Genomic DNA, 24,979 nt, shown 5'->3' with positions numbered 1-24,979 from the left:
ATAGTGTCAAACAGCTATGTGGACTGTCCTGTCGCAAAATGCAGCTAGAAGTCCTACACGATGGTAATTAATAGTTAAATTGCGACATTTACATATCTCCACTGCACTTTAATAATGCTGCTTTCTGCACATTTCAATCAGGTGAGAAAAAAATCGGTTATGTCACACCCATCCGCCCCAATCGAGTGACGTGCATCACAAAGGCCAGCCTACCAGGGGTATGCAAAGCGCTTGATTTGTGGTTCAAGTCCAATCCTGCTTCCAATCTTCAATGCTAATTTCACCCTCACGCTCCATCATGCTAACATAAACCCACGAGACAACTTTTTACCTTGACGAGAAATCTCATTGCGATTTAATCCCGCGAGATCTTGTGACATTCTCAAGATCTCGAGATCTTGAGAATCCCTGCTTTACTGGATAAAAATGTTTAAAGCTATTATGTGCTTCTGGGTCCTTTTTGCTTTGGTAGACACGTGATTCATCTTAGCTTAATGACTATTGTTGAATTGAATTCTGACATTACATTCCTCTGTGACAACCCCTGATAAGGAAGGGAATTCGTAATTTTTATTTTTATGACGTTTATACTGGGCTTTAGTTACTTTGAACCCTTATATGTTTGAAATTGTAGAATTATAAATATCAATGATGCATGGAATTTTAAGTTAAAGGTAATGCTTTTTATAGTTTCTCTTCTATACTTAGGCCCTCTTTCAACATCTTCCCTGCTGAAAAAAACAGCATATGCTGGCAAGGTAGAGTCTGATTTATTCTTCTGTGTCGAGTGATCGTCGTGACCCATGGAGCCTGCCTTGTGCGTAGTCGTGCATTTATACTTCTGCGTGATGTTTGTGTTGCTCTGCAATAACACTTTAGAAATGCTAGCTGGCAGTAGGCTTTTACATTCCTCTATGTCCTGTTTCTTCACGAATGTTTTGTTTCTTCTAAATGCTACCTTAAAATACAAGTAGCTAAAACTCACTCATTCAGAGGCAGGAACCGAAGGACGTGCAACAACACTAATCATAAGATAAACACAAATCAACAGCTTCCATCTAGAGCTCCTTCGCAGGGCTCGACACTCGCTCCAATGGGTTTGTGCTGCTATTAATCCAGCCCACACTGGTCATAGCTACCAAGCCGACCAATCAAAGAGCTTGCGCTAAGCATTGTTGCGATGTGTAGTTACATTTTTTGAGAGGTGAATGTCAGCCACAGCGTGGGCTATGCGCATATATGTAGAGCATATGTGTGCACTTGAGGTAGAAGAATAAATCAGCCTCAAGTTTTAATGCTGGCTTAATGGTTATGCTGGTTCTTGCTGGTGATAAACTGGATTAAGCTGGTTCTTTGCAGGTTTTTGCAAGTTTACACCCTGTAGCATGATGACAATCTGGATAAAGTCAAACATATATAAGCTGTTGTTGCTATAAATGATTATTATTTGTATTAATAATTAAATTACCCATTACATTGTGTGTAATAACATCTACACCTTCACCCAACCCTCGCAGTAGCATTTGTGTCAAAACATCTACTACATATAGGACTTGATGCAGTACATTACCATGCTACAGGCTGCAGAGAGGACATCTTCATTCTTGCTGGTTATTGGCAGCTCATGTTCAGCAAAAACCAGCTTAAACCTGCACCAAAACCTACCATATTCTTATCCAAATGCTGTTTTTTTTTCTGTCATAGCAGGGTTAGAGTGAAAATTATTGATTTTGATCTCTCATTAGCAAGAAGCTAGGAACAGTGGAAAACCAACCTTCGTAACCTGCCTTTCACAACGGGAAATGTCCAACTCATCTGCCAATGCTCTGGACCACTGACTGTGCCAATTTCTATATGTACACCACTTTGTTTCCATAAGATACCCCTGTCAGATCTTGAAGTCTGACATAAGCCATTAACTCAGAATGATGACAATGACATATATTAACGTTTCATGAATAATTCTGTCATTCGCCAGGAAAAGAATATGAAGCCCATCACAACAGATTAACCTTAGAATGTGACTTTTGTTCAACCGTCACAAGATATTTGTTGTGACAACCAAAACATGAAATCTCATATCAGTTGGTATTTTGATGCTTTTACGTTGTGCCCAAAGGGCAGAGTTAAGTTGTGCAACGTTCCTTTATATGCCAACCATTTGAAAAACAGGTACAGAGCATTAAATTCGATAAGCCTCAGATTTCACTGCCTAAAACTTTCTGATTATGATTTTAGTAATTTTGTGTTATAGCAACACCCAAACTCTTTTTTTCAACCCAAAAAGTATTTTTTAAAGATAAATAATTTCTAAAGTTGGATTCAACACAGTTTAAATTAATGGGTTTAAGACTGTAAACAGCTTTTCATTTATTTAGTTTACAACAAAGCGATTTGTATCGAGTGTATCATGTGAGAATATGTATGGAGAGTATCATGTGTGCATACGTATAGTGTATCGTGTGCATGTGTATTAAATGTATCATGTGTATATGCATGGAGTGTATCATGTGCATATGTATGGAGTGTATTGTATATGTCAATAATGTATTGTGTGTATATATGTACAGAAAGTTCATCAACTTCCAGTAGCTCTGTGTTTAAGTGATCCACCTCGCACGCCAGAGATCCAGGTGCTATCTCAGACCCTGACAGTAGTGTATCAGTGTGCGTATGTATAGGGTGTATCATGTGTGTGTATATGTATAGTGTATCATGCGTGCATATGTATGGACTGTATTGTGTGTGTATATGTGTAGAATGTATTGTGTGTGTGTATGTATAGAAGTTCAACAACTTCCAGTAGCTCTGTAAGAACGTGACTCACCTTTTACGCCAGAGACCCAGGTTCTATCTCAGACCCTGACAGTAGTGTATCATGTGTATATGTATGGAGTGTATCATGTGTGCGTATGTATAGGGTTTATCATATGTTTGTATATGTATAAAGTGTATCATGCATGCATACGTATGGATTTTATCATATGTGTATGTATATAGAATGTTCATCAACTTCCAGTAGCTCAGTGGTGACTCTCACGCCAGAGACTCAGGTTCTATCCCAGACCCTGACAGGAGTGTATTGTGTGTATCATGTATGCATAAGTATGGAATGCATCATGTGTGCTTATGTATAAAGTATATCATTTATGGATTGTATCGTGTAAATATGTATAGAGAGTATCATGTGTGAATATGTATAGAGTGTGTTGTGCGTGTCGGTGGTGTAGTTGTGGCTATATGCACGCATACTCTGTATTTTTTTCAACAAGCTGTTTGCGTATTACTACTCATACCTTCAGTATACTTACTGTATACTTTTTTTTTTTTTTTACTTACATCTTAATTTGTTGCAATTGGTGCAGTCTTGTTTATTTTGTGCCATTCCCCGCCCCTGTCGACCGCAGCAGCTGTGAGAAAACTTTGGGAGAGTTTTTCGAAGTCAAGTCAACTGAATGATGTCCTCATGAATCGTTCGGGTAAAATGATAAAACATCATGTTATAAAACTTAATATACCAACCCTGGCTCATTCTAAAAACGTAGTACCGCGGACGTCTCTGGAGATGGGGTATTATGTAGCCGGAGGTGTGTATGGCTGCATTTAATTTTTTAAGCGAATGCTACGGGGTGGTGTGACGCCATTCACTTTTGCGCTTGCCGGCCAACCGCTTACCTCCTTATGGAGGGCTTTCCCGCTGCAACCAGTTTGTCCGGTAAGCTCATCATGTAATGTCGACGAACTCGAGACGCAGAGAGGAGATGACCACAATGACCGAGTTCGAGGAAGAGCGGTTCCAGAAATCAGGTGAGAAAACAAAAACAAAATTAAAAAAATAAGGTGAACAAATTTATAACAGCACATTTTGTCAGCACATTTGCTAACGGCTAAGCGATCTGTTGGGTTTGCACTGTATTTAGCAATGCAATTATAATTGTTAGTTGTCATTACTTGAACACATTTGCTAATGGCTAAGCTATCTGCTGCTAGCTGCAATTATAGCATGTGGTTTGTTGTCATGCACATTTGGTAATGGCAAATTATCAGTTACTAGCTAAAATTCTGGTTAACTATTTTCTACGTCAATTTCTATAAAAGTTAAAGGCTTGGAGTGGATTTAGCAATATACTACGTCATTTCAAAGGTGTTTATTTTCATAACATGGACACATTTGCTGATGGCTAAGCTATCTGTTGCTATTCTAGCATGTGGTTGGTAGTTTTCAAGGCAGTTGAGTGGATTTGGTGAGTTGCTCTGCAGTATCAAGACTACTGGAGTGGAGTGAAAACACAAACCATTGCATGTGTGTTGCATCAGATTCAAGATACAGTACAGTATGTATATGAAAATGTTGCGTCTTGCAGTCTCAGGACGAAAGCATATTTATAAAAAAGATATCGATTCATACACATGGATCACAAAATTCTTCATCACATGTCTATATTTAGGCATAAAGTATAGATTAGTTCACCTAGATAAAACACTTTGTGAAAGTACAGACTGACGTTAATGAAGACTAATATGAATCTTTGAGGAGAATCTCTTTAACTGATTCAATTACACTGTCTTATCTTTTCTGATTTCCATGGCCTCCACATTATTTCTCATTACATTATAATTAAACAGATGTTTGACTGATGGGATTTCACCTTGGCTTCCCGTACAAGCACTTTTTTTTTGTTTCAGAAATAATTTCAGGCAGATATTGGTGACTTGAGCCTCAGAACATATTTTTTGTATTTATTATGTCTTGAACACACTGATATAAAAAACTATCCATAAATGTTATATTTCAACACTCAACATCTTTTTTTTCCTAATTCTTCTTCAAACTTTGTTCACTGTCTTGGCCATTTTCTTTTTATTTCTTGGCCATTTTCTTCTTGAGTCTTTGAACTTCTCTACAGTTTCCCCTCAGCTTCAGTACACTTTTAAAGTCATATAAACATTTCGACGTGATTGTGGAGAAACTGTAATTACTCTTCAAAACTTCAAATGAAGCATTTATTGCGTTTCAGTTGTCGTGTCTTCTGTGTTGTGAGGATTTGGGATGCCTTTGAAAGTGGCATTTTATTGGCTTTCAAACGCTTGGGTAATTTAGTGTGTTCAGCGGCTCTCATAAAAACACACTTTAATGGTCTAAACCTCCACCGACTGACTGAAACGCTGCTAAAACACGGACAAACTGGGCTAATTTAATCACCAGCGGGACCCTGATGCTCTTTCCAGACCTAATGGGACTTTAAGAGCAACTAAAATGCTATGAGTCACTGCAATAATGTTGCGATTATACAGTATTAGTTCATGATTTATGAAAAATGTATGCGAAAAGTATGTCTTATGCTACATCGTATGTTTTATGAGGTTTTAGTAGCTCATTGTTATTTTTGGTGTGTGCATATATATATATATATATATATATATATATATATATATATATATATATATATATATATATATATATATATATATATATATGTGTGTGTGTGTGTGTATATGAAATATATGATCTCTATTTAAATTTTTAAATGATCCAAAATCTTAAAAAAAAAAAATATATATATATATATATATATATATATATATATATATATATATATATATATATATATATATATATATATATATATATATAAATGTGTATATATATTAGTACAAAAAGTTTAAGATTTTGAATATTTTAATTAGAGATCAGAATTAATTAAAAATAAGAAATATGTATATGATTTGAATAGTTTAAATAGAATTTTAATAATTAACTTTTTTTTTAGGTGTAACAAGTAATTTAAAAAAAAAAAAACAAAGTTGATCCAATGGTTCACATTTTACAGTGTGTGTAAAATAAAACATTTTAAAAAATAAAATATAAATATATATTATTTTCCTCAGCTTAGTATCTATTTCAGAGGTATCAACAGCGGAATGAACTGCCAACTATTCCGGCATATGTTTATGCAGCAGATGCCATTTGCCATTTCAGCTGAAACTTAGTGCTGGGAAATACCCACACACACTCATTCACACACACTGATACACTACAGACAATTTAGTTTAATTAATTAACCTATACAATGTGTTTGGACTGTAGGAGAACCCGGACCACCCAGAGAAAATCCATGCCAACACAGGGAGAGCATGCAAACTCCAAAACAGAAAAAAAAGACCTTTTTGCTGTGAGGCAAGAGTGCTAACCACTGAGACACTGTTATTTATTTCAATATTTTGAATTTAACAGTATGTCCCATATCCCAAAATATATTGCAATATTTTTATGTCCGAGTTTTTACAAGCAATTAAACAGCAAATAATTAAAATGACAGGTAATCAGATTGATTGATGTACAAAAAAAATTATGGATGATTTTAAAAGTTACACTTTCAAAATAAAAGGATGAAATTATTTTACATGTATAAAAATATTTATATTTAGATTTTTTTTAAATTGCTCATTGCATGCAGGGCATCATTGCTTTTGAAATCACAGTACATTAAAGATTAAACCGTTATTATTATATTTTTTTGTAGATGTGACAGAGTTGCTGAATCAAAGGCTGTGAGTTTTGACTCTGGGCTTTTGAAAGGGTTTGTCTGTGACAGAAAGTCTCCTGTGGACTGAAATGGGTCACCGTTTTAACAGGTCAGCTCTGATCTTCAGCCCAAATGTGGATTGTGGAGCTGAACAGCGCTGAAACTCGCTCTGGGCTGCTGAATATTGGCTTGAAGTTATTTAGCGCAATGGGAGGGAATCAAACATGCACAAATTAAAACTCTAGAATTCTAGTGTCATTTCAAACACTTTTTTTTTGTTGTTGTTTCTGGCTCAACTACTGACGTTAGCACTAGTTATTGTTATACAAGCAGGAAAAAAGTATAACATCTGCAAACCAAATGTGAATGAGGATTAACCCTTTCACGCGTACGATCTCACCGGTGTGATCAGCCTTGGCTGATTCCTGTAGCATATGATCACATCAGTGCGATTAGATCATTAAGAGTGCATCATAAAGTGCTAAAATTCAAATCTGACGGCATCCACTGAGGCACGGAAAGAGGTGTCATAAATCACAACTTATCCGTGCTTTCAAACAAGTAACATTTGTTTAAGATTTCAGACATTTAAATATGCATAACTACAAGCAAAACATACAATTTAAGGTTTGTAAAATACACGCGGATGTCTATGGAGATCGCAATAATAAATATTTTTCAATATAAATGGACGATGTACCTTGTTCACGCAAGACACACACTGCTTATGTTACTAGATTTTTTATTCCTCTCCCAGATAAATAGTTGCTTACCTTCATGTATTTTGGAAGAAAATTATGAATAAACATGATGTAAATCAGTTTGGGTCTCTCCTGCGATTGTTGCTAGAAGGAATACTGCTGCTACTGGAAGTTAACAAGAATTATTTATATTATTTATTAAATTATGCATTAAGTGAAGTTTATGTATAAACAAATTTCGAGAGGATCACGTGCTTATGATTGCTAGCGGCAGGATCCGCATTATCTAATTCACTACGCTCCAATCAGATGACTCCTAAACTACTATAAATACCATGGGTTTCATTCCACTGCTATCTTCGTTTTGAAGAGTCCCCCCATCCACCCCTACTCCATCTTAGATGGGTGACACGGTGGCCCAGTGCGTAGCACTGTTGTTTCACAGCAAGAATGTCTCTGGTTCCAGGCTTAACCAAACCAGCAGACATTTCTGTGTGGAGTTTGCACTTCTCCCCGTGCTCACGTGGGTTTTCCCCGGGTTCCCCGGTTTCCTCCCACCGCCTAAAGACATGCAATTAAGTTAATTGAATAATCTAAATTGGCACCATAGATATGCTCCTAGTACGTAGTTATCTTCAAGAGCAATCACTTACTGTACATTGGTTACTACAGCAGGGGAGTTCTCGAGATCTACCTGAGCTCAAACTCCCCTCCCGCCTTGCAACGGGAGGGAGCCCTGGGCTCGAGGATCTAATGAGCTCAGGACTCTCTCCCGGGACAGCATGCCAAAGAAGCTTTTATAATCATCAGCTAAGTGAGAACTCTTGAATTGTATTTTATTAGCATCTACCCCTACCTCAGTGCTGATGGTATTGTAAAATATTATTTGTTGTACAGTGCCACTAAAAAGTATGCTGTATTGACGCGAGTACCCTCAGCTGTGTCCCAGAGACTTTACCCTCTCCTGCAGAGCAGAATAAACACGGCAGTGTGATAAAGTTGACACATCACCATGGGAACTTTAGAACACAATGGATTGTAAGTAACGGTCAAAAAAAAAAAAAGAAAATGCAGTAGGGTCAGCTGGAGTATTTAAAACTTATGCATGAAAGGGTTAAATTCAAGACAAACTTCAAGAAAAACTATTGCAAAAAAAACAACCAGACCTGTCTCTTCTCCATTAGCTTTTCCTCAAGCATCCTCTATACCTGAACAAACCCGAGCTCTGTGCTGAAAATCATGCGTTAACACATGAAGCGTCTGTCAGAAGCTTACAGTGCAGATTATCCAGGGGTCAATGACTGGAATCATGTGAGTTTGATGGACGTCCCGTAAAAGCTGGAGCTCCTCTAATTCTCTAATCCGCTGCTCTTCTGTTGTGTCAAACACAGTCTACAATCTGGTTATGGATTACATGTAAATTAGGCTTTCTTCCAGAGCTCCTTTTATAGGACGTTATGCATATTTATGCAAAGCGGCACCGGTTGTTTCTATTTTGGGTGTTTTTCTCCCGTATCTCCTTAAATAGGCGTATCATTTAATTAAAGAGCAATGACAGGCAGAAGAACAAGAGCAAACATGCTGATCCACTTCATCACTGCTATATTATAATATTGTGCCAAATTTGAAAAAATCAAAACAAAAAAAGTATTTTTATTTTAATAATATTTAATGATAATTCATTCATTCATTTTCTTGTCGGCTTAGTCCCTTTATTAATCCGGGGCCGCCACAGCAGAATGAACCGCCAACTCATCCAGCACATTTTTTTACGCAGCGGATGCCCTTCCAGCTCCAACCTATCTCTGGGGAACATCCACACACACATTCACACACACACTCATACACTACGGACAATTTAGCCTGCCCAATTCACCTGCACCGCTGTCTTTGGACTGTGGGGGAAACGGGAGCACCTGGAGGAAACCCACGCGAACGCAGGGAGAACATGCAATCTCCACACAGAAACGCCAACTGAGCCGAGGATCAAAATAGTGACCAAGCGACCTTCTTGCTGTGAGGCGACAGCACTACCTACTGCGCCACTGCGTCACCTATTCAATGATAATAAAAAAGGTATTTTAAATAATTTGTAATATATTCACAAATAATAATTGACATAAAAATCAAATGATTATTTGATCTCAGCTATATTATAATGTAATTATACCGAATGTTTTATAAAATATTTCAATTCAGTTATTTTAAATAACATAATATATTATTAAAAAATAAATAAATAATTAATACATATTTAATTACTGTCATATTATAACATAATTGTTATATATATATATATATATATATATATATATATATATATATATATATATATATATATATATATATATATATATATATATATATATATGGGGGGGTTGTCAGCCTGTTAATACAGAGAAAATGTTCACTTTGATCTGTATTTTAAGTAATGTTAATCATTTAAAATAATATGTAAATATAGCATACTGTACGATTGACCATTCCTATAATGGTGCACACCATTGTAAATGCATCGCGCCAATCAGTCTCTGTGAGGAAAAACACATTCAACAGTCTGAAACGGCAGATTTACAGCACCGATTGACACAATAAGCGTTTTCATGACTGTTTTCTTGTAATGTTGGTGTTTGTACCTGCACATAGCTGAAAGTTTACTTAAGTAGGCCTACTTTCTCAAAATACTTTACTGAAAGTCAAAATAAATGTATAGTTTGTATACTTGAAGTAGGCTAGATAATCAGAAGATACAGGTCAGAATAGCCAAGCCGAAACACCCCTCAAAACATGGAAAACTTGTTTAAATAAACACATAAATGACTGAAGCATGTATCACGCAACTAACAGAAAACCGAAAAAGTTTAATTGTGTATAATTTGCACATTCATGTATACATACTCACCCGTAATAGCACATTCTCCCCTTTTCAGACCCCCTGTTTGCAGTTGCCCTGTATCTCTCTCTGTCTCCATCTCTCTCTCTCTCTCTAACTTCACCTCCTTTTCATCTCGACTTTTCAATCAATAATTCAGCTTCCCCCTGCGAGCAGCCGACTGACGGACTGATTAAACACACAGAAGGCATGAAGCAAAGAAGAAGCAGGGAGGGACTGAAAGAGAAAGCAGAGATAATGGAAACCCAGCAGATCACGCTGATGGTATGAAAGAAACGGACAGATTCAGAGTGGGAAATAAGGCCCTGGAAATCAAGGCTGAGGGGACAGAGGCATGATGGGAATTGGGGTGCTTTAGGTGAAGTAGAAGGAACGAACGACTGATACAAGGAAAAATAAAAATGTGGAAGTTCTATTTTCACTATCAAAACGTCACAAAATAATGAAAGTAAATGAGACTGAAGGATGAATGAGGAATCGCGAAAGGTGGGAGGAATGTAATCCCGCTTCCCTTTACTTTGCTGTCGTTTCATTGGCTTGTGTTCCTGCTAAGCCCCACCCCACAAGCCTGAACCTCCTGTTCTAATGAATGAACATGATCTTTCATTATCGGTAAAGAGAGAGAGAGAGAGAGAAAGCATTAACGAGGAGAAATGAATTAAAGTGAATGAAAAAAATGAAAGGATGGAAAGATTAATGGATGAATGGAAAATAAAGGACTTGAGGAAGGAACAAAATATGAAAAAGTAAAAGAAAAAAATAGGAAGAAAGGAAAACTGAAGAATTCATGGAAGGTTGGAAGAACTTAAGTTTAAAAAAATTGGAAGGGAGGATAGGAAAATGGATGAAGGAATGATAGAAAGATGGAATGTAATAAACCAAAGAAAAAGAAATGAGAAAAGAAAAAATTTAAGAACAAATGACAAATTTAAAATAAACAGATGGTAGACTAGATGATAGCATTTATGGAAGAAAGAAAGAAAGAAAGAAAGAAAGAAAGAAAGAAAGAAAGAAAGAAATGGGTGAATGAAAGAGAGAAAGAAGAATGAAATTATAATATAAAAAATAAATCATTGGATGGAAGAACGAAAGTTACAAAATTTAGGGAAAGGAGGGAAAAAATGGATAAAGGAGAACAATAAACAAAGAAAAACACTAGAGGATGGTCGAATGATCCTAACGAATGAAGCAATTAAGCATGAAAAAAGGAATGGAGGAAAGGAACATTGTTGAGGAAAGGGAAATGAAGGAAAGAATTAACAGAAAAAAAGAAGAAGGAGGGTGGAAGAAATACAAAAATGGAATGAAAGAAAATTACGAAAGGAAAGTAAAACAAAAAAGGAAGTAAAGAAATTGAAGAATGGATTATGAAAGAAAAGAAATAACATGAAAAAAAAAATGAATGGAATGTTGAAAAGAAAAGATGGGAGCATTCAAGAAAGAAAGAAAAAGGTAGGAAAATATAGGGAAGGTAAAAAAATGAATGAAGTAATAAAAGAAGGGAATAATAAATGAATGAAATAAACTAATAAAGGGATAAAAAATGAAAGGAAAATATAAAAAGCAGGAAGGATGAAATGTGAAAAGAAGAAAGGATATATGGAGGAATAAAAAAACAAATAAAGGAAGTAATGAAAAATGGAAAGGTAGAATGATAAAGAACCACATATAAGGAGTACAAAATGCTGTAGCATGAATGAGGAATGAATGGAAAGTAACAAAAATGGGATGGAAGGATTCATGGAAAAATTAATCCAAAAAAATAGAGTAATAGTTCCTATAAAATAATATTCAAAATAGGAAGAAAAAAATGATAGAAGGGAAAAGAATGATGGAGTTATTAATGAATAAAAAAATAACGTTGCAAAAATAAAAATAAGGAATTGGAAAGAAACAGAAAAAAGAAGTAATAATGACTGAAGAATAAGACTGGAAAAAGGAAGAGAATGCTAGATGGATGAAGAATAGAAGGAAGGATTTATGGATAAATAAAGGAAAAAATAAGGAAAGATTGAAATAAAGCATGAATATATGGAAAATCAAAAAAATATGAAATGATTAATGGAAAGATAAGGTTAAGAAAAAATAGTAAAGTAAAGAAAAACAATAGATAGAATAAAGAAAAATATGAGGTGGAATGATAGAAGGAACCATAACAAATAAATAAAACTAGAGTATGGATGAAAATTAAAGGAATAACGAAAAGAGATTGAAGCTAAATAATGAAAAGATGGAATAATTCATGAAAGAGCGATACAGGAATAAATGTGAAGCGTTTTTGATTTTACAATCAGTAAATGTATCAAAAAAACTCAAATTTAAAGGACGTAAATGAGACAGAAATGGTTAAAGAATGAATAAAAAAGAAGTGAAATAGTAAAGATTAAAAATGAAAGAAAGGGTGAAGGACAGAGGAATGCGAGTAGTAAATGGAGAGAAGAGTGTCAGGCTTGATTCACCTCTCTCCTCTAAAAGCTTTTTAAATAGTATTAATGTGAATACGACAACGCTGTCATAATAAACTGAGCGATCGTCGCTCTTTCAGAGACTGATAGTACATGTACATGAGTAAATAAGATGAAGAGAAAAAGAAATGTTACTTAGAGAAGCACTCTACAAGACTGAAAATTGCTTTGCTCTCATTTCATTGGCTGGTGGCTTGTTTCACTAAGCCACGCCCACATTTGTGACCCATCAATGATGATGAATGTGCATCATCTACTTGTCATCCATTACTCAGAGAGAGAGAGAGAGAGAGAGAGAGAGGAGCAAGAGGGGGAAGGTAGTGCTGTTTATAAGGAAAGGAAAAGAGGAAAAAATAGAAGGACCCACGGAAGAAAAGAAGAAATAGAGGGTATAATAAAGGAAGGAAGCATGGAGAAATGGAACGGAAGAAATAAACATGTTTGAGGAAAGGGAAATGATGGAAGGAATGAACAAACAATATGAGGTACATTAGAAGGAAAGAAGGCAAAAAGGAAATAAAATGATGAAAGGAAAGGAAAACAAAAATAAACCAAAGACATTGATGAACGAATAACGACAGACAAAGGAAAAATGGATAAAAGAAAGAAAGAAAGCATAAAGAAAAAGAGTAGCAGGGAAAGAGAGGAAGGAAAAGAGTGGTACAAAATAGATGAAGGAAGAAAGGAAGGAAGCAAAAGAATGGCAAGAAAAGAGGAAGAATGGAAGTAAAAGTATGGCAAGGAAATAAAGAAGTAAACCATTGACAAGGAAGGCAAAGAGTGAAAAAATAAAGAAAAGAAGTGTGGGTTAATGGAAAGGAAAAAAGAAGGATGGAAATGTAGAAGAGAAGGTAGTTGAAGGTAGAAAAGTGATGAAAGAAAGAAAAAAAGAAAGAAAAAGAAAGAAAGAAAAGAGTAGCAATGAAAGAGAGGAAGGAAGGAAGGAAGGAAGGAAGGAAAGAAAGAAAGAAAGAAAGAGTGGCAAGTAAAGAGAGGAAAACGGGAAGTAAAAGATTGGCAAAGAAGGAAAAAAGTGGCAAGGAAGAAATTAAAAAAGCAAAAGAGTGGAAAGCAAAGAAAGGAAAGAAGGAAGTAAAACAGTGACAAGAAAAAAAGAGTGGGAAGAAAAAGAAAGAAAGGAAGTGTGGGTAAATCAAAAGGAAAAAGAAGGATAGAAAAGTAGAATATAGAAGGTAGTAAAAGATAGAAAATATGGCACATTCGTGGATGAAAGAAAGTAAGAAAGGAAAGAGTGGCAAGAAAAGAGGAAGAAAAAGAATAGCAAGGAAAGAGGAATGAAGGATAAAAAAGAGTGGTAAGAAAAGAGAGAAAAAAGGAAGAAAAGGAGTGGCAAGAAAAGAAAGAAAGGAGGGGAGTAAAAGATTGGCAAAAAGGGAAAAGAGTGGCAAGAAAGAAATGAAGGAAGGAAGAAAAAGAGTGGCAAGGAAAGGGGAAAGAAGGAAGTAAAACATTGACAAGGAAAGTAGGAAGAGAAAGAAAGGAAATGTGGGTGAATGGAAAGGGAAAACAAAGGATAGAAAGGTAGAAGATAGAAGGTAGAAAAGATGAGGCAATCATGAAAGAAAGAAAGAAAGAAAGAAAGAAAGAAAGAAAGAAAGAAAGAAAGAAAGAAAGAAAGAAAGAAAGAAAGAAAGAAAGAACTGAGTGGATGGAAGGAAAAAAGTAGGAACAAAAGAAAAATAAGGGAAAGGGAAAGAAAAACAAGAATACAACAAAGAAGGAATGATAGAAGAATAAGTAAAAAGAAAACTAGATGATGGATGGAGATGAATTACAGGTAAAATGGAGTGAATTGCAGGGATATGGTGAAAAGATGGAAAGATTGCTGAAGAAAAAAAATGGAGAAAATTAAATGAAGAATAAATTGCAAGGATGGCTTAAATAAAATAAAGAGGGAAAAACAAAACAAAAAAGCAAATGAAGAAATGACAAAGGACGAATCAAGGGGATAAATAAAAAGAAAGAGAAAATAAAGAATTGAAAATGTATGAATGTAAGGAAGAAAAAACTGGAGGATGGATGGATATACGGAAGAGAAAATTAACAAGATACAAGGTGGCAGAAAGAAAAGAAAGTATAACTGGAGGAAATAAAAAAATATATAAAAAATGAGGGAAGATTTAAAAATGCTCAAGCAGAGAGGAAGGAAATAAATGGAAGAAGGGATGATTGGATTAATTATTAAGGAAATGAAAATATGAAAAGAAGGGGTGGCCAAAAAAGAAAGAAATACATATATTTTTAAAGGCTGATGAATTGGTGGAAGAAGAAAAAAGCAAGAAAAATAGAAAAACAAAGGGATCAAAGAAGTTTCAGATTTCCACAGATTAGCCTGTAGTGTTCATAAATAATAACTCCAGCTCTGAGATTTGTTGGAAATGCATCCAAGTAGTATTTCGGCATCACTTTACATTTCGCTCAATGAAACAACTGCGGGTGAATATTTCAGCTCTGCATGTTGACTTCCAGCATTGAGAGAAGGCCAAGGGGGAGCAGAGAAACTCAAAAGCGCAGTCAAACAAATGAGGCCCTGTGAGCTTTGCCCTGTTTGAAGGCGTGTGCGCTGGTTTCACAGATGATGACATCAGATCAGCATCAGGTGAGGTCAGTAGGGTTGAGTTGATATGGTGATGTCTGTTGGTTACAATCAGCCAACTTGGTTTTTCCTTATACTGCCCCCTGCTGGAGAGGGATAGTTTTGCGCAATCATTTACAGTGCAAATTTACTGTACACTCAGAGGTCACTTTATTTCAACTGCTTGTTAACCTTTACGAAAAAGAAGTATACTTCAATGTCTTTTTATTGTGTACACTTTACATATTAACATCTGTGTAATATTAACTATAAATACTCATGGGAAGAAATTGGCCCACTTTGAGTATATGCAAGTATACTTTGAAATGTGCAATAGTAGTACTTTAAGCACACAACTATAGTCTACAGTAGGGTTGGGCATCTAAGCTATAATGCCGATCCAATAAGCATCTCGATACAAAGAATACGATCCGATATATTAGCGATACATTTGTGACATATTGCGATGCAACACGATACGATTCACACCCATATCACGATACAATGCGATAATTCAGCACTAACTAATTAAATCAAGTTTATGAGATTATGTAAAAGAGGATGCTGTGCCATTGAATGAGTTTGATTGATTATTTACTAACCAAGCAAAACCAAGACGTTTTTTACAAACTGGCTTTTCTCTCAGAGCCAGAGTGTCAGTTTACAGTAGAGGGCCATTTTAGAACCTATAGCACATATTATTTAAGTATTTTCAAGATAAACAGAATGTATAAGTGCAATATATATTAAAATATATATATTTGCACTCTTTCAACATAAAGGTTTAGCATTGCACAACAAGAATTGTGATTTAACTTTTCAACTATGAAAACAAGTTTTACAAAGATATATTTTGCCACTGAATATTCCAAACTTAAGGTCGTGAACTAGCAGTGTTATGCTGCTTTGAAACATCACTGTCACTGTAAACAACAGGCTAATAAAAATATAACAAACCAGCAATCTTCTTGCTGTGAGGTGGTCAAACTACCCACTGTGCCACCGTGACACCCATTATTTTTATCATTATTAATATTATTATTATAATTAAATAAAAATTAACAGGAGGAGGTGTTTAAAACCTTCGTTCTCCGTGACACTAGGCTGAATATCTTTGCAGATGAACAATGCAGTAACATCCGTTATTGGCATAGAGCGCACAAAACTGTTGCGCATGGAAAAAAAACTTGCAATGCTTTTCTCACCACTTTTGGAGCTGGTAGCTACAGTAGTGAAGCAGTGCAAAAGCCGGGGATGCAGGAACACTGGAAGATGCTTTCACAACAACACCGTGGCGCCGCTTCAAGTGAGATTTCAGATTAGTCGTACTGCCCGCGTATTTTACAGATGCGCGGCACATTTTGCAAATTGCATCTGTTCTGTCATGTCGTCCATCCTTAAATCCATAATGTTGCCATACTTTAGATTTAAAACTCAGTGGGGAATAAAATGTTTGTTTTGCTTCTCGCGCTTTCTGAGGGCGGACCACTAGCTTCATCCGCACACCTGATACACTGAGTTGTAGTGTAAGTGTACACATCCGCAAATCCGTTGCTAAGGCTTACTTTATGTAGGTCGATTAAATTATGTGCCAAAAACAGGTTGACAACACTTGTTAATAAATAAAAAATGCATTCTATATTAAAAATATAAGCTGTATCTTGGAAAAACCGATGCATCTCGCAAAAACCGATGCATCTCGATTTGCTTCCAAAATTTCATTCATCCTCTGCTGCTCAACCGTTGCACTCGCATCGTGCACGTGCATGACCGCGTATCGATACATATCGATTAATCTTCCCATCCCTAGTCTACAGTGACGTCTCTCTTTGTGCTGCAAGTTCTAATATGATCAACAGGGAGTATACTTTTGTAATACTGGTGGTAATCTAATAATTAGTTTGTCAACTTTGTCCCATGCTCAGATTTTGGGTTAAGGTTAACTGATACAATTAGGACAACTCCTGGTGGTGCTAGGACTCGTGTTGCCAGACGTTCAATAATTATTGTATTTCTATTTCAAACGATGTTTGATCAACAGTGGGGAGCAGGAGAGTCACAGGAAAACCGAAAGAGAAAAAAAGTAAATATCTGCCAATTTCTAATATCTAATGTCTGGTCTCCAAGTCTGTCCAAATCTCATTGCAAAGTCACTAGTTTTCCCTCGATTGTTTTCCAAATTAATCACAGTCTGATTGGTAACAACTTTGCTCACCACCGTTTCAATCCAGCCGGCCAGCTTGGTGGGGTTTTGAGCTGCACTGACCGCTTTTATCACTCATCAATACCCCAGGGCCCCGCATAAGCCCATCAGCAGAAACCCTGTTATGAAAGTTCTAAATAGACAGATATCTTTAAAATCCTCCAGGGACAGAGTGGTCAGGCACACGATGAAGCACTTCTCCCACCCGTCCTTCGTGTATCCAGCAGCAAATGTTCCTGCAGGACAGTTGGGTTCCCCCAAACCCAGACTACTCATCGAGAAGGTGGTGTCAATTGCATTCAGAGACCAGTTGATCAAATCCATGATTCCTTATTGTTTGGAGAGCAGGGCAAGGAGAGTCTCAGAGATATAAGATGAGACAGAGGAGACAGCCATGAGAGAAATGGGAGGGACAGGAAATAAATGCGACCGCCTTCTTCGAGAGCCAAAGAAGAACAATCGATGATGTACGATAATTTCAAAAGTTTGTGGCATTTAAAATGAATTTAATTGTAATCTTATGACTTCAGTACTTATTGATCTAGCTGCATCTTTTGTCTGATGTCTGTAAGGAGAAAGGGAGTTACGTACGTTTTCTACCTCATCTTACGTTACATCTTCTCAGCCAGTCAATGTGGAGAATGTCTCTCTCCCACAAGTTTACATTCTTGGCACATGTGGCTGTGCTTAGGTCAGTAGTTTTCAGGTTGAGTGTGATGGTTTAAGCAATAAGGTAAAAAAATGTAAAGTTTAACATTTAAAATAAAAATAAAAATCTAAATTGAAAAGGAGGTTGAGAAGGACAGGAGAGTTTGCCACTGATGTTCTCGTTTTTCCCCAATTTAAATGCGTCATGTGAACGTGTTTTTTCCAAAGTTGACCTCATCAAAACAAAGCAATGTACACAACTCTGAAGAATTCTGAAGGGTGCACTGCTTTCAAGCCAAGCAGCACTATGTTGCAATCCATGATGGCATCCAATTTGTACTGCAAAATGAATCCCTCAACATCTGGCAACATGAAGGTATCCAGTGGCAGCAACTCAGAGATGGAGTTTGATCCTTCTCACTGAGGTAAGCCTGCTTTTTTTATATAATGGGCCTAATTTATTTGTAAATATTTGTATTTATTTATTGATAAAGGGATTAAGCATGAATGAATGAATGAATGATGTACGATAATTTTCCTCCAAATATGACAATTTTGAGGTCCTGGTAAGATACGTTGACATTTTCAATCTGGCAACACTGCTGGGACTCAAACCTGCAACTTTTGGATCAAAATTCTGACTCTTTATCCACTTGTCAGGGAGTGCGTATACTTTTACTCAATCACAAGTCATTTATTTTACTGTGATTAATCCTAGTGTACTTTAAACAGTAGTTGTATGGTGTTGTACTGTAGTAAAAAACAAATAACTATGGGTAGTTTGTTGTTGAAGACAAAAAGTGCAATAGTGGTCAATTTGAAATAACTTGTTTGATTCGGCTTATTATTATTAACTGTTTTTATTCAGGACATCTTTACTCAGAATTGGTATATTTATGGTTATTTGAGTTTCCTCAAATACAGTTTGTTTGTTTTGTCCAAAGACTTGAAGTGATAGTTTACACAAAGATAAATATTTACAAACCATTTACTCACCCTCAAGTGATCCCAAACCTTTATGAGTTTCTTTCTGCTTGAGATTTATTTTGAAGACTGAAAATCTGTCACCATTAATAGTATGAAAAACAAATACTATGGACGTCAATTGTTACGGTCTCCATACCAAATCACTTTTATACACATTCTATACTTTAAGCATGTGAAAGTTCATAACATGCTTGATTAGTGATAAACTAAAAGTATTACAACTATACCACTTGTTATAACTGAGGTCTGCGCAAGAAGATTTCTGAACACACAATATGTGAAATGCTGAAGCATTTAGGCTATCAAATTTGGAGACTAAAACTTTGGGAAAAGATTGCCTGATCTGCTCAGTCTTGAATTTTCGTTGCATCATCTGGAGAGTAGGTTTGTCCTGTTTTTTGTAAACAACATAAAAACTTGTATCCAGCCCACCTTGTATTAGCAGTTCAGGTTAGAGGTATAATGGTGTGGGGGAGATTTTCATGCCATACTCTGTACCAACCGAGATTCATTTAAACACCACAGCCTACCTGAGTCTTGTAACTGATCCACAATGACCGCAGTGTTCATCATCTTGTGATATTTACTTCTAGCGTGAATAAAGCACCAGGTCACAAAGCTTGAATCATCTAAGTGGTTTATTGAACACAACAGAAGCTGGGTTTCCATCAGCATTGATGCACATTTTGATGTATCATATAAGAAACGAGTAATGCAAACTCCAAATTTCAAATAAAAGTGCCTTAATTTAGAAAAATAAATAAATAAATTATGCTCACTTGAGGTTGTTTTTGCAGTGCGAAAAAGTGTTAATTCGAAGAATGAGAAAGGCATTTGCTGAATAAACTTTGATGTAGTAAACATTACACCCATGTGACCAATCAGCTGTCTGCATTATGCTTGCCTTGTTTACTTTTGGCTACTAGGTTACCAATACTACAGTAAACCACTCCAATGTGTCTTAAAGTACACATGAACTGAAAGTTGCGACCGTTTTTTTTCCCATATTGTGACACAGTTCCTAGGGAAACAGAATATTAAATAAGAAAACAGTGAGTGTGGCTTGTTTTAACTACTGCAAAGCTGAATGTAGTAAATTAGGCATTTCATTCAGAAAGATTTGGAAAAGAGTTTTAGAAGAGTTATTACAACCTAACATTCACATCACGATCACATCAACGATTACATCACGCTTCACGATTTCTGTTTTTTGTCAAAACTTAGAGCTGGAGGGACATAGTTAAGTATATTAATCAAGCCAAATATCTCAGAAAGACTTAATCTGAGAATTTAATTGAAAACAAACAGGTGCGTTTTCTGATTTTCATTTTAGATTACAAGGGCAAACTATTTTAATTTCTTAATGACATTCACAGAGAATTTGTTCACCTCAAAACTAGCAAGGTGAGCCAACAAAAAAATATGTTACTTCTGATTTCATTTGTACTTTAAGCAACAGGATTCCAGCAGCAAGCATTTTGTCCGCATCTGATGTAAACTATAAATACCAGAAATATTCTGAAGTGAAGAGTAGTGCAGTTCACTCCCAATGAAATGGTGAGGTTAAGAATCTATTCAATACATATTGAGTCTCTTTAATATTATGAAAGTACATGCTGAGTACATTAATTGAAGTTGTTGGTTCATTTTCAAACTATATATTTGCTAGTTATTTCATTTTCAAGATCTGAGGTAAACTATCTGCTTTCGTTTTCATTATGGCAATAAATGTCAGGGAAATTGATATTCGAACACACATTTGTAGCAGTTAACACTGAATACAGCATATAATCAGCACCTGAGATGATTATTTACATAGTAGTTTATGCTGTTGTACCAACCTCAATGTCGCAGAAATAGAAACCATTTATAAAATATTAAGTTCGCTTGTCAGTGTTTCGGATGGTTAGGGCAAAACTCCTTTTAACATGAAAAATATATACTTTCTTGTGTGTCGCAGCATTGTGTCACAACTTCATGGAAACACACCTACAGTAATTACTTTTTTTTTTTTTTTTTGTGAATTTTGTAAATATTTGCTTCACATTATGATGGAAACCTGGCTAGTGAGTTCACTAAACTCAAATGGCTTCCACAGTCATGTCTCAATTCAGTAGGGGAGACTTGCATAATATACTGTATTTTCAGCCAACAAATCCTCAGCAATTGTGTGGTGATTGCATGTCAAAACTATCCAAAACAAATGCATTAAAATTCTTTTATTTAATATATGTCACAAATTATTAAGGCAGTTCTGAAGTCAAAAGGAGATCCATCTCAATACTAACAAGCATTACACTAATAAAGTGGCCAGAGAGTGCACAGACAGTCAGAAAAGAATTGCACAAAAACTGTGCCTTTAGGGGAACAACAGCTTTTCTCTGGGGCAGTACATTCAAAACAAATATTCTGTCACCTCTACTATGTACATTAGAGGGGTCAATAAAAAATGCTACCCTGTGACAAAATGTTAGACTACAAAAGGTACCAATTTTACACATTGTATGCAGAGATTGAATGATCGCTTTGGCCATTTTGAGTCAGGTTGAAACACAAAATGGTTGGAGGTTTTGTTCATGACAACCGGGTAACAACAATATTTTTTTCCCAGCATGAAACATTTTGGATTTATTCCTAGTCCTGCAACCATATCATTTCAAGTTTTGGTGCCTCTAAAGCTATGATGAGTTGAATTCAGATGACATCCTGTAATATTGGTGGTCCTCCAGAGCCGCTTGTTGAATGTCAGGATTCAGCACTTTGTACTTGTTGAGTGCAGATTATCTGCTGGAGATCACTTCACTTGACAAAATACGCCTTGCGTCATCACCAAACATAGACGGCATATGGGCTGCATGTATTAAAGTAGTTTGACAAAGCAGTTGCAGCATTGTTACTTGCATGTGTCACACTTGGAATGATCAAACTTTATAATAACCCCAGAATGTTGACTCCTTTTCACCTAGTTTATTTTAGTCAAGATTCTTGTGGCACTGAGGTGATGTGCAATGACAGATGGGGAAATTCTCAACTTTCCGGGAAGCGATATAACAGTGCACTTTTAGTTCCCATCTCTCTTGCAGTATTCCTCTAATTGAACATGCAATACTTTCTGACGTGATACCATCTTTAAATGGACACCCCATGACAGAGGAATAGGGTGAATAAACACCCCTAGAGTTTTTACTGAATTTACCTTGATGTTTACCTCAATGTTTAGAATGTCTGTAGATACTCATTCCTCCAAAACCTGATCTGTCTAGCCCAGGGCTGTTCAAACCTGTTCTTTGAGTTGCTCTAACCTGCAGTTTACCCAACATTTACAGTATATGACAGCGATGTAGCCGAAAACGGAAAAGCTTTTCCTTTGTGTTTTAAAAGTTTCACATTTGTGACAACATTTCTAAAACATCCTACATTTACATATCCGCAAAAATGGTTATAAATGCTATATTCCATATGCCAGGTTAGAATTTGTCATTGTCACATTGTTTTCAAATAGTGACTTCAAGGAATTTATGATGCACCATTGGTGGCTCGGCCATACATGCAAAATTTGCAGTGCTTCTTTAGTGCTTTTTTACACAGCGGATGCCCTTTCCAGCTGCAACCCATCACTGGGAAACACCAATACACTCTCATTCACACACATACACTACAGACGATTTATCCTACCCAATTCATAGCGCATGTATTTAAACATGTGGGGGAAACCAAAGCAAATCCACGTCAACACAGGGAGAACATGCAAACTCCACACAAAAAGCCAACTGACCCAGCCAAGGCTCGAACCAGAGACCTTCTTGCTTTGAGATGACAATGCTACGTGCCACGTGCAGCCCCACTTTTGGTTTTAATGTGAAGTAAATACACAATTTGCTGATGAAGCTTTAGCAAACACTTGATCAGCAAAAACAACACTACCACTCTACAGGCACTCTACTCTGTCATGTCTTTTGTCTGTTTGTTCATGCTAGCCTTTAATCCACACCTCAGATATAACAACAGCAGGGTTTGCAAACTTTTTTTCAGTGCCAGAAATGCTGTTTTGTGTAAACAAATAGGCAAAACTTATAAAAAGTTTTCTGCTTTTGCTTGCTCCTGTCAGACTTGGACATTGACTGAATGGATTCAAAACTGTTTAACTCTAGTTAACACTATATGCAAAAATTGTTAGAGATATTAAGAGTTAAACTATGCAGAATATCAGTTCTCCAGGAGCAGGATTGGACACATCAAGCCGGTGTTACTGTAGTGCACTTTTAAATGTTTTGTTATTACCAATAGCAACACAGTCATTCTGGAAAAGTAGCCCTATATACATTTCTGGAGATCGTTAATTATGTAGCCACAGCTATGTGTGGCTGCATTTCATCTTTAAAATGAATGCTAAGAGGCAGTATGATACCATTCCTTTTTTTGCTTACTAGCTGACGACTTACCTCCATATGGACAGCTTTTCCACTGTTACCAGTTTGTCCGGTAGCACGACATGTATGTCCGCGGACTTTAGACGCAGAGTGCAATTGACTGCGACAATTTGGTTCGAGTCTGGGGAAGAATGGTTCCAAAAAGCAAGTAAGACAAAAACAAAAGGTAATAAATAAAAGGGTGAGAATGAGGTAAAATCTGAAAATGTAGTAAAAATCAGGGAGCTTTTCTTTTTCTGGGTTGCTTTATAAAACACTTTGGTTTGGTTTAGGGAAGGGCGGGATTGGTCAGTTGGTCAGTCAGTAAGTCAGTCAGTTGATATCGGCCTCTAGTGGATTTACTTGAGAACAGCAGGCGCGATAGTACTCGCAAAAGAAATTTGAGAATACACAGTGACAACTGGTGGATTCAGGAAAAAAAAGGTTCCTGGGATGTATTTTGCTTTCTCCAGAAAAGTATATAGGGGTACGTAATCAGAATGAGCCTGGTTTAAACAATGACGTCATACACGCAACTTGGTTCTAGTGCTGTGAGCATTTTGGGGATCTAAAGGCCCAGGTTTAGAGTGGATGATGCCACAAATACAGGTGTAAAAGGGGTTCTTTTTAGCTTGCACACTTTTGGCTGCTTCTAGTAGTCAAAAACACATGGGATCTAATTGGTCTTATAGTCTAAACCAGGGGTGGGCAAACTCGGTTCTGGAGGGCCAGTGTCCTGCATAGTTTAGCTGCAACACTAATCAAGCACACCTGAAGCTGAATCAGTGTCTTTAAGATCACTAGAAACCTATCAGCAGGTGTGTTTGATTACAGTTGGAGCAAAACTGTGTAGGACACCGGCCCTCCAGGACCGAGTTTGCCCATCACTGGTCTAAACACTCCTGTTGTTTAATGCATTGAAACATTCAGAAAAGACACACAAATCTTTGATTGTTATGAGATGTATTGCTAGAAACTGCACTAAAACAAGGCATTCATGCTTTGTAAGTAATGTAAAGCATATGTAATGTGATACATGCAAGTAATGTAAAGCACAAAGAAAAAAAAAAGAGTCTTTAAATAGTTCTTAAAAATTCACGAGTATTTGAAATGTGGTCAGACAGTGGTGCGAAAAGGGGCATCATTAAACAATAATGTGACACTGATAAAACAAGTATTTACTTCATATTTGAAATTTCTGTACAGCAAGGTCATGTTTTGATCTTCTCTTGGTCTCATACATTTATGAGATGCAATTTTGCAGATCGTAGTTCAACAAGCTTGAACTCTGCAATGTAGCAACATGCAAAACTTGTAACAAGATCTTGCGTTTCCAGTCTGGCACATTTGCACGTGTATGAATAGAAGTTAATTGGTTGAAAAGTGTAGTGTGAAAAGATCTCAGCTTGAGATCGGATCACTGAATACTTGTTAATATAAGATAAAAACAGGGCCTATTGAGAACTTACAGTAATTCCATCAAGAACCGTAAAGAGTTCTCAAGCTACAACTGAAAAATGCCTTGCATGGAACCCAAGGTGCTGATGTAA

The 24,979-nt window shown here is 36.3% G+C and overlaps 1 long non-coding RNA gene across 1 annotated transcript in view; it reads left to right on the top strand.

Moving 5' to 3' along the window:
- LOC141380197 (uncharacterized) overlaps nt 1–3,299 on the top strand; it is a 48,940-nt gene extending 45,641 nt beyond the window's left edge. The window contains exon 3 of the long non-coding RNA XR_012397834.1: nt 1,746–3,299. This is a non-coding gene — a long non-coding RNA (uncharacterized lncRNA). The remainder of the gene's footprint in view (nt 1–1,745) is intronic.
- Nucleotides 3,300–24,979: the final 21,680 nt, after the last annotated feature.

The sequence above is a fragment of the Danio rerio genome, chromosome 22, assembly GCF_049306965.1.
Source record: "Danio rerio strain Tuebingen ecotype United States chromosome 22, GRCz12tu, whole genome shotgun sequence".
Taxonomy (NCBI): Eukaryota; Metazoa; Chordata; class Actinopteri; order Cypriniformes; family Danionidae; genus Danio; species Danio rerio.
Note: the sequence above shows the minus strand (reverse complement) of the source record. Positions and strands in the feature narration are given on the sequence as shown.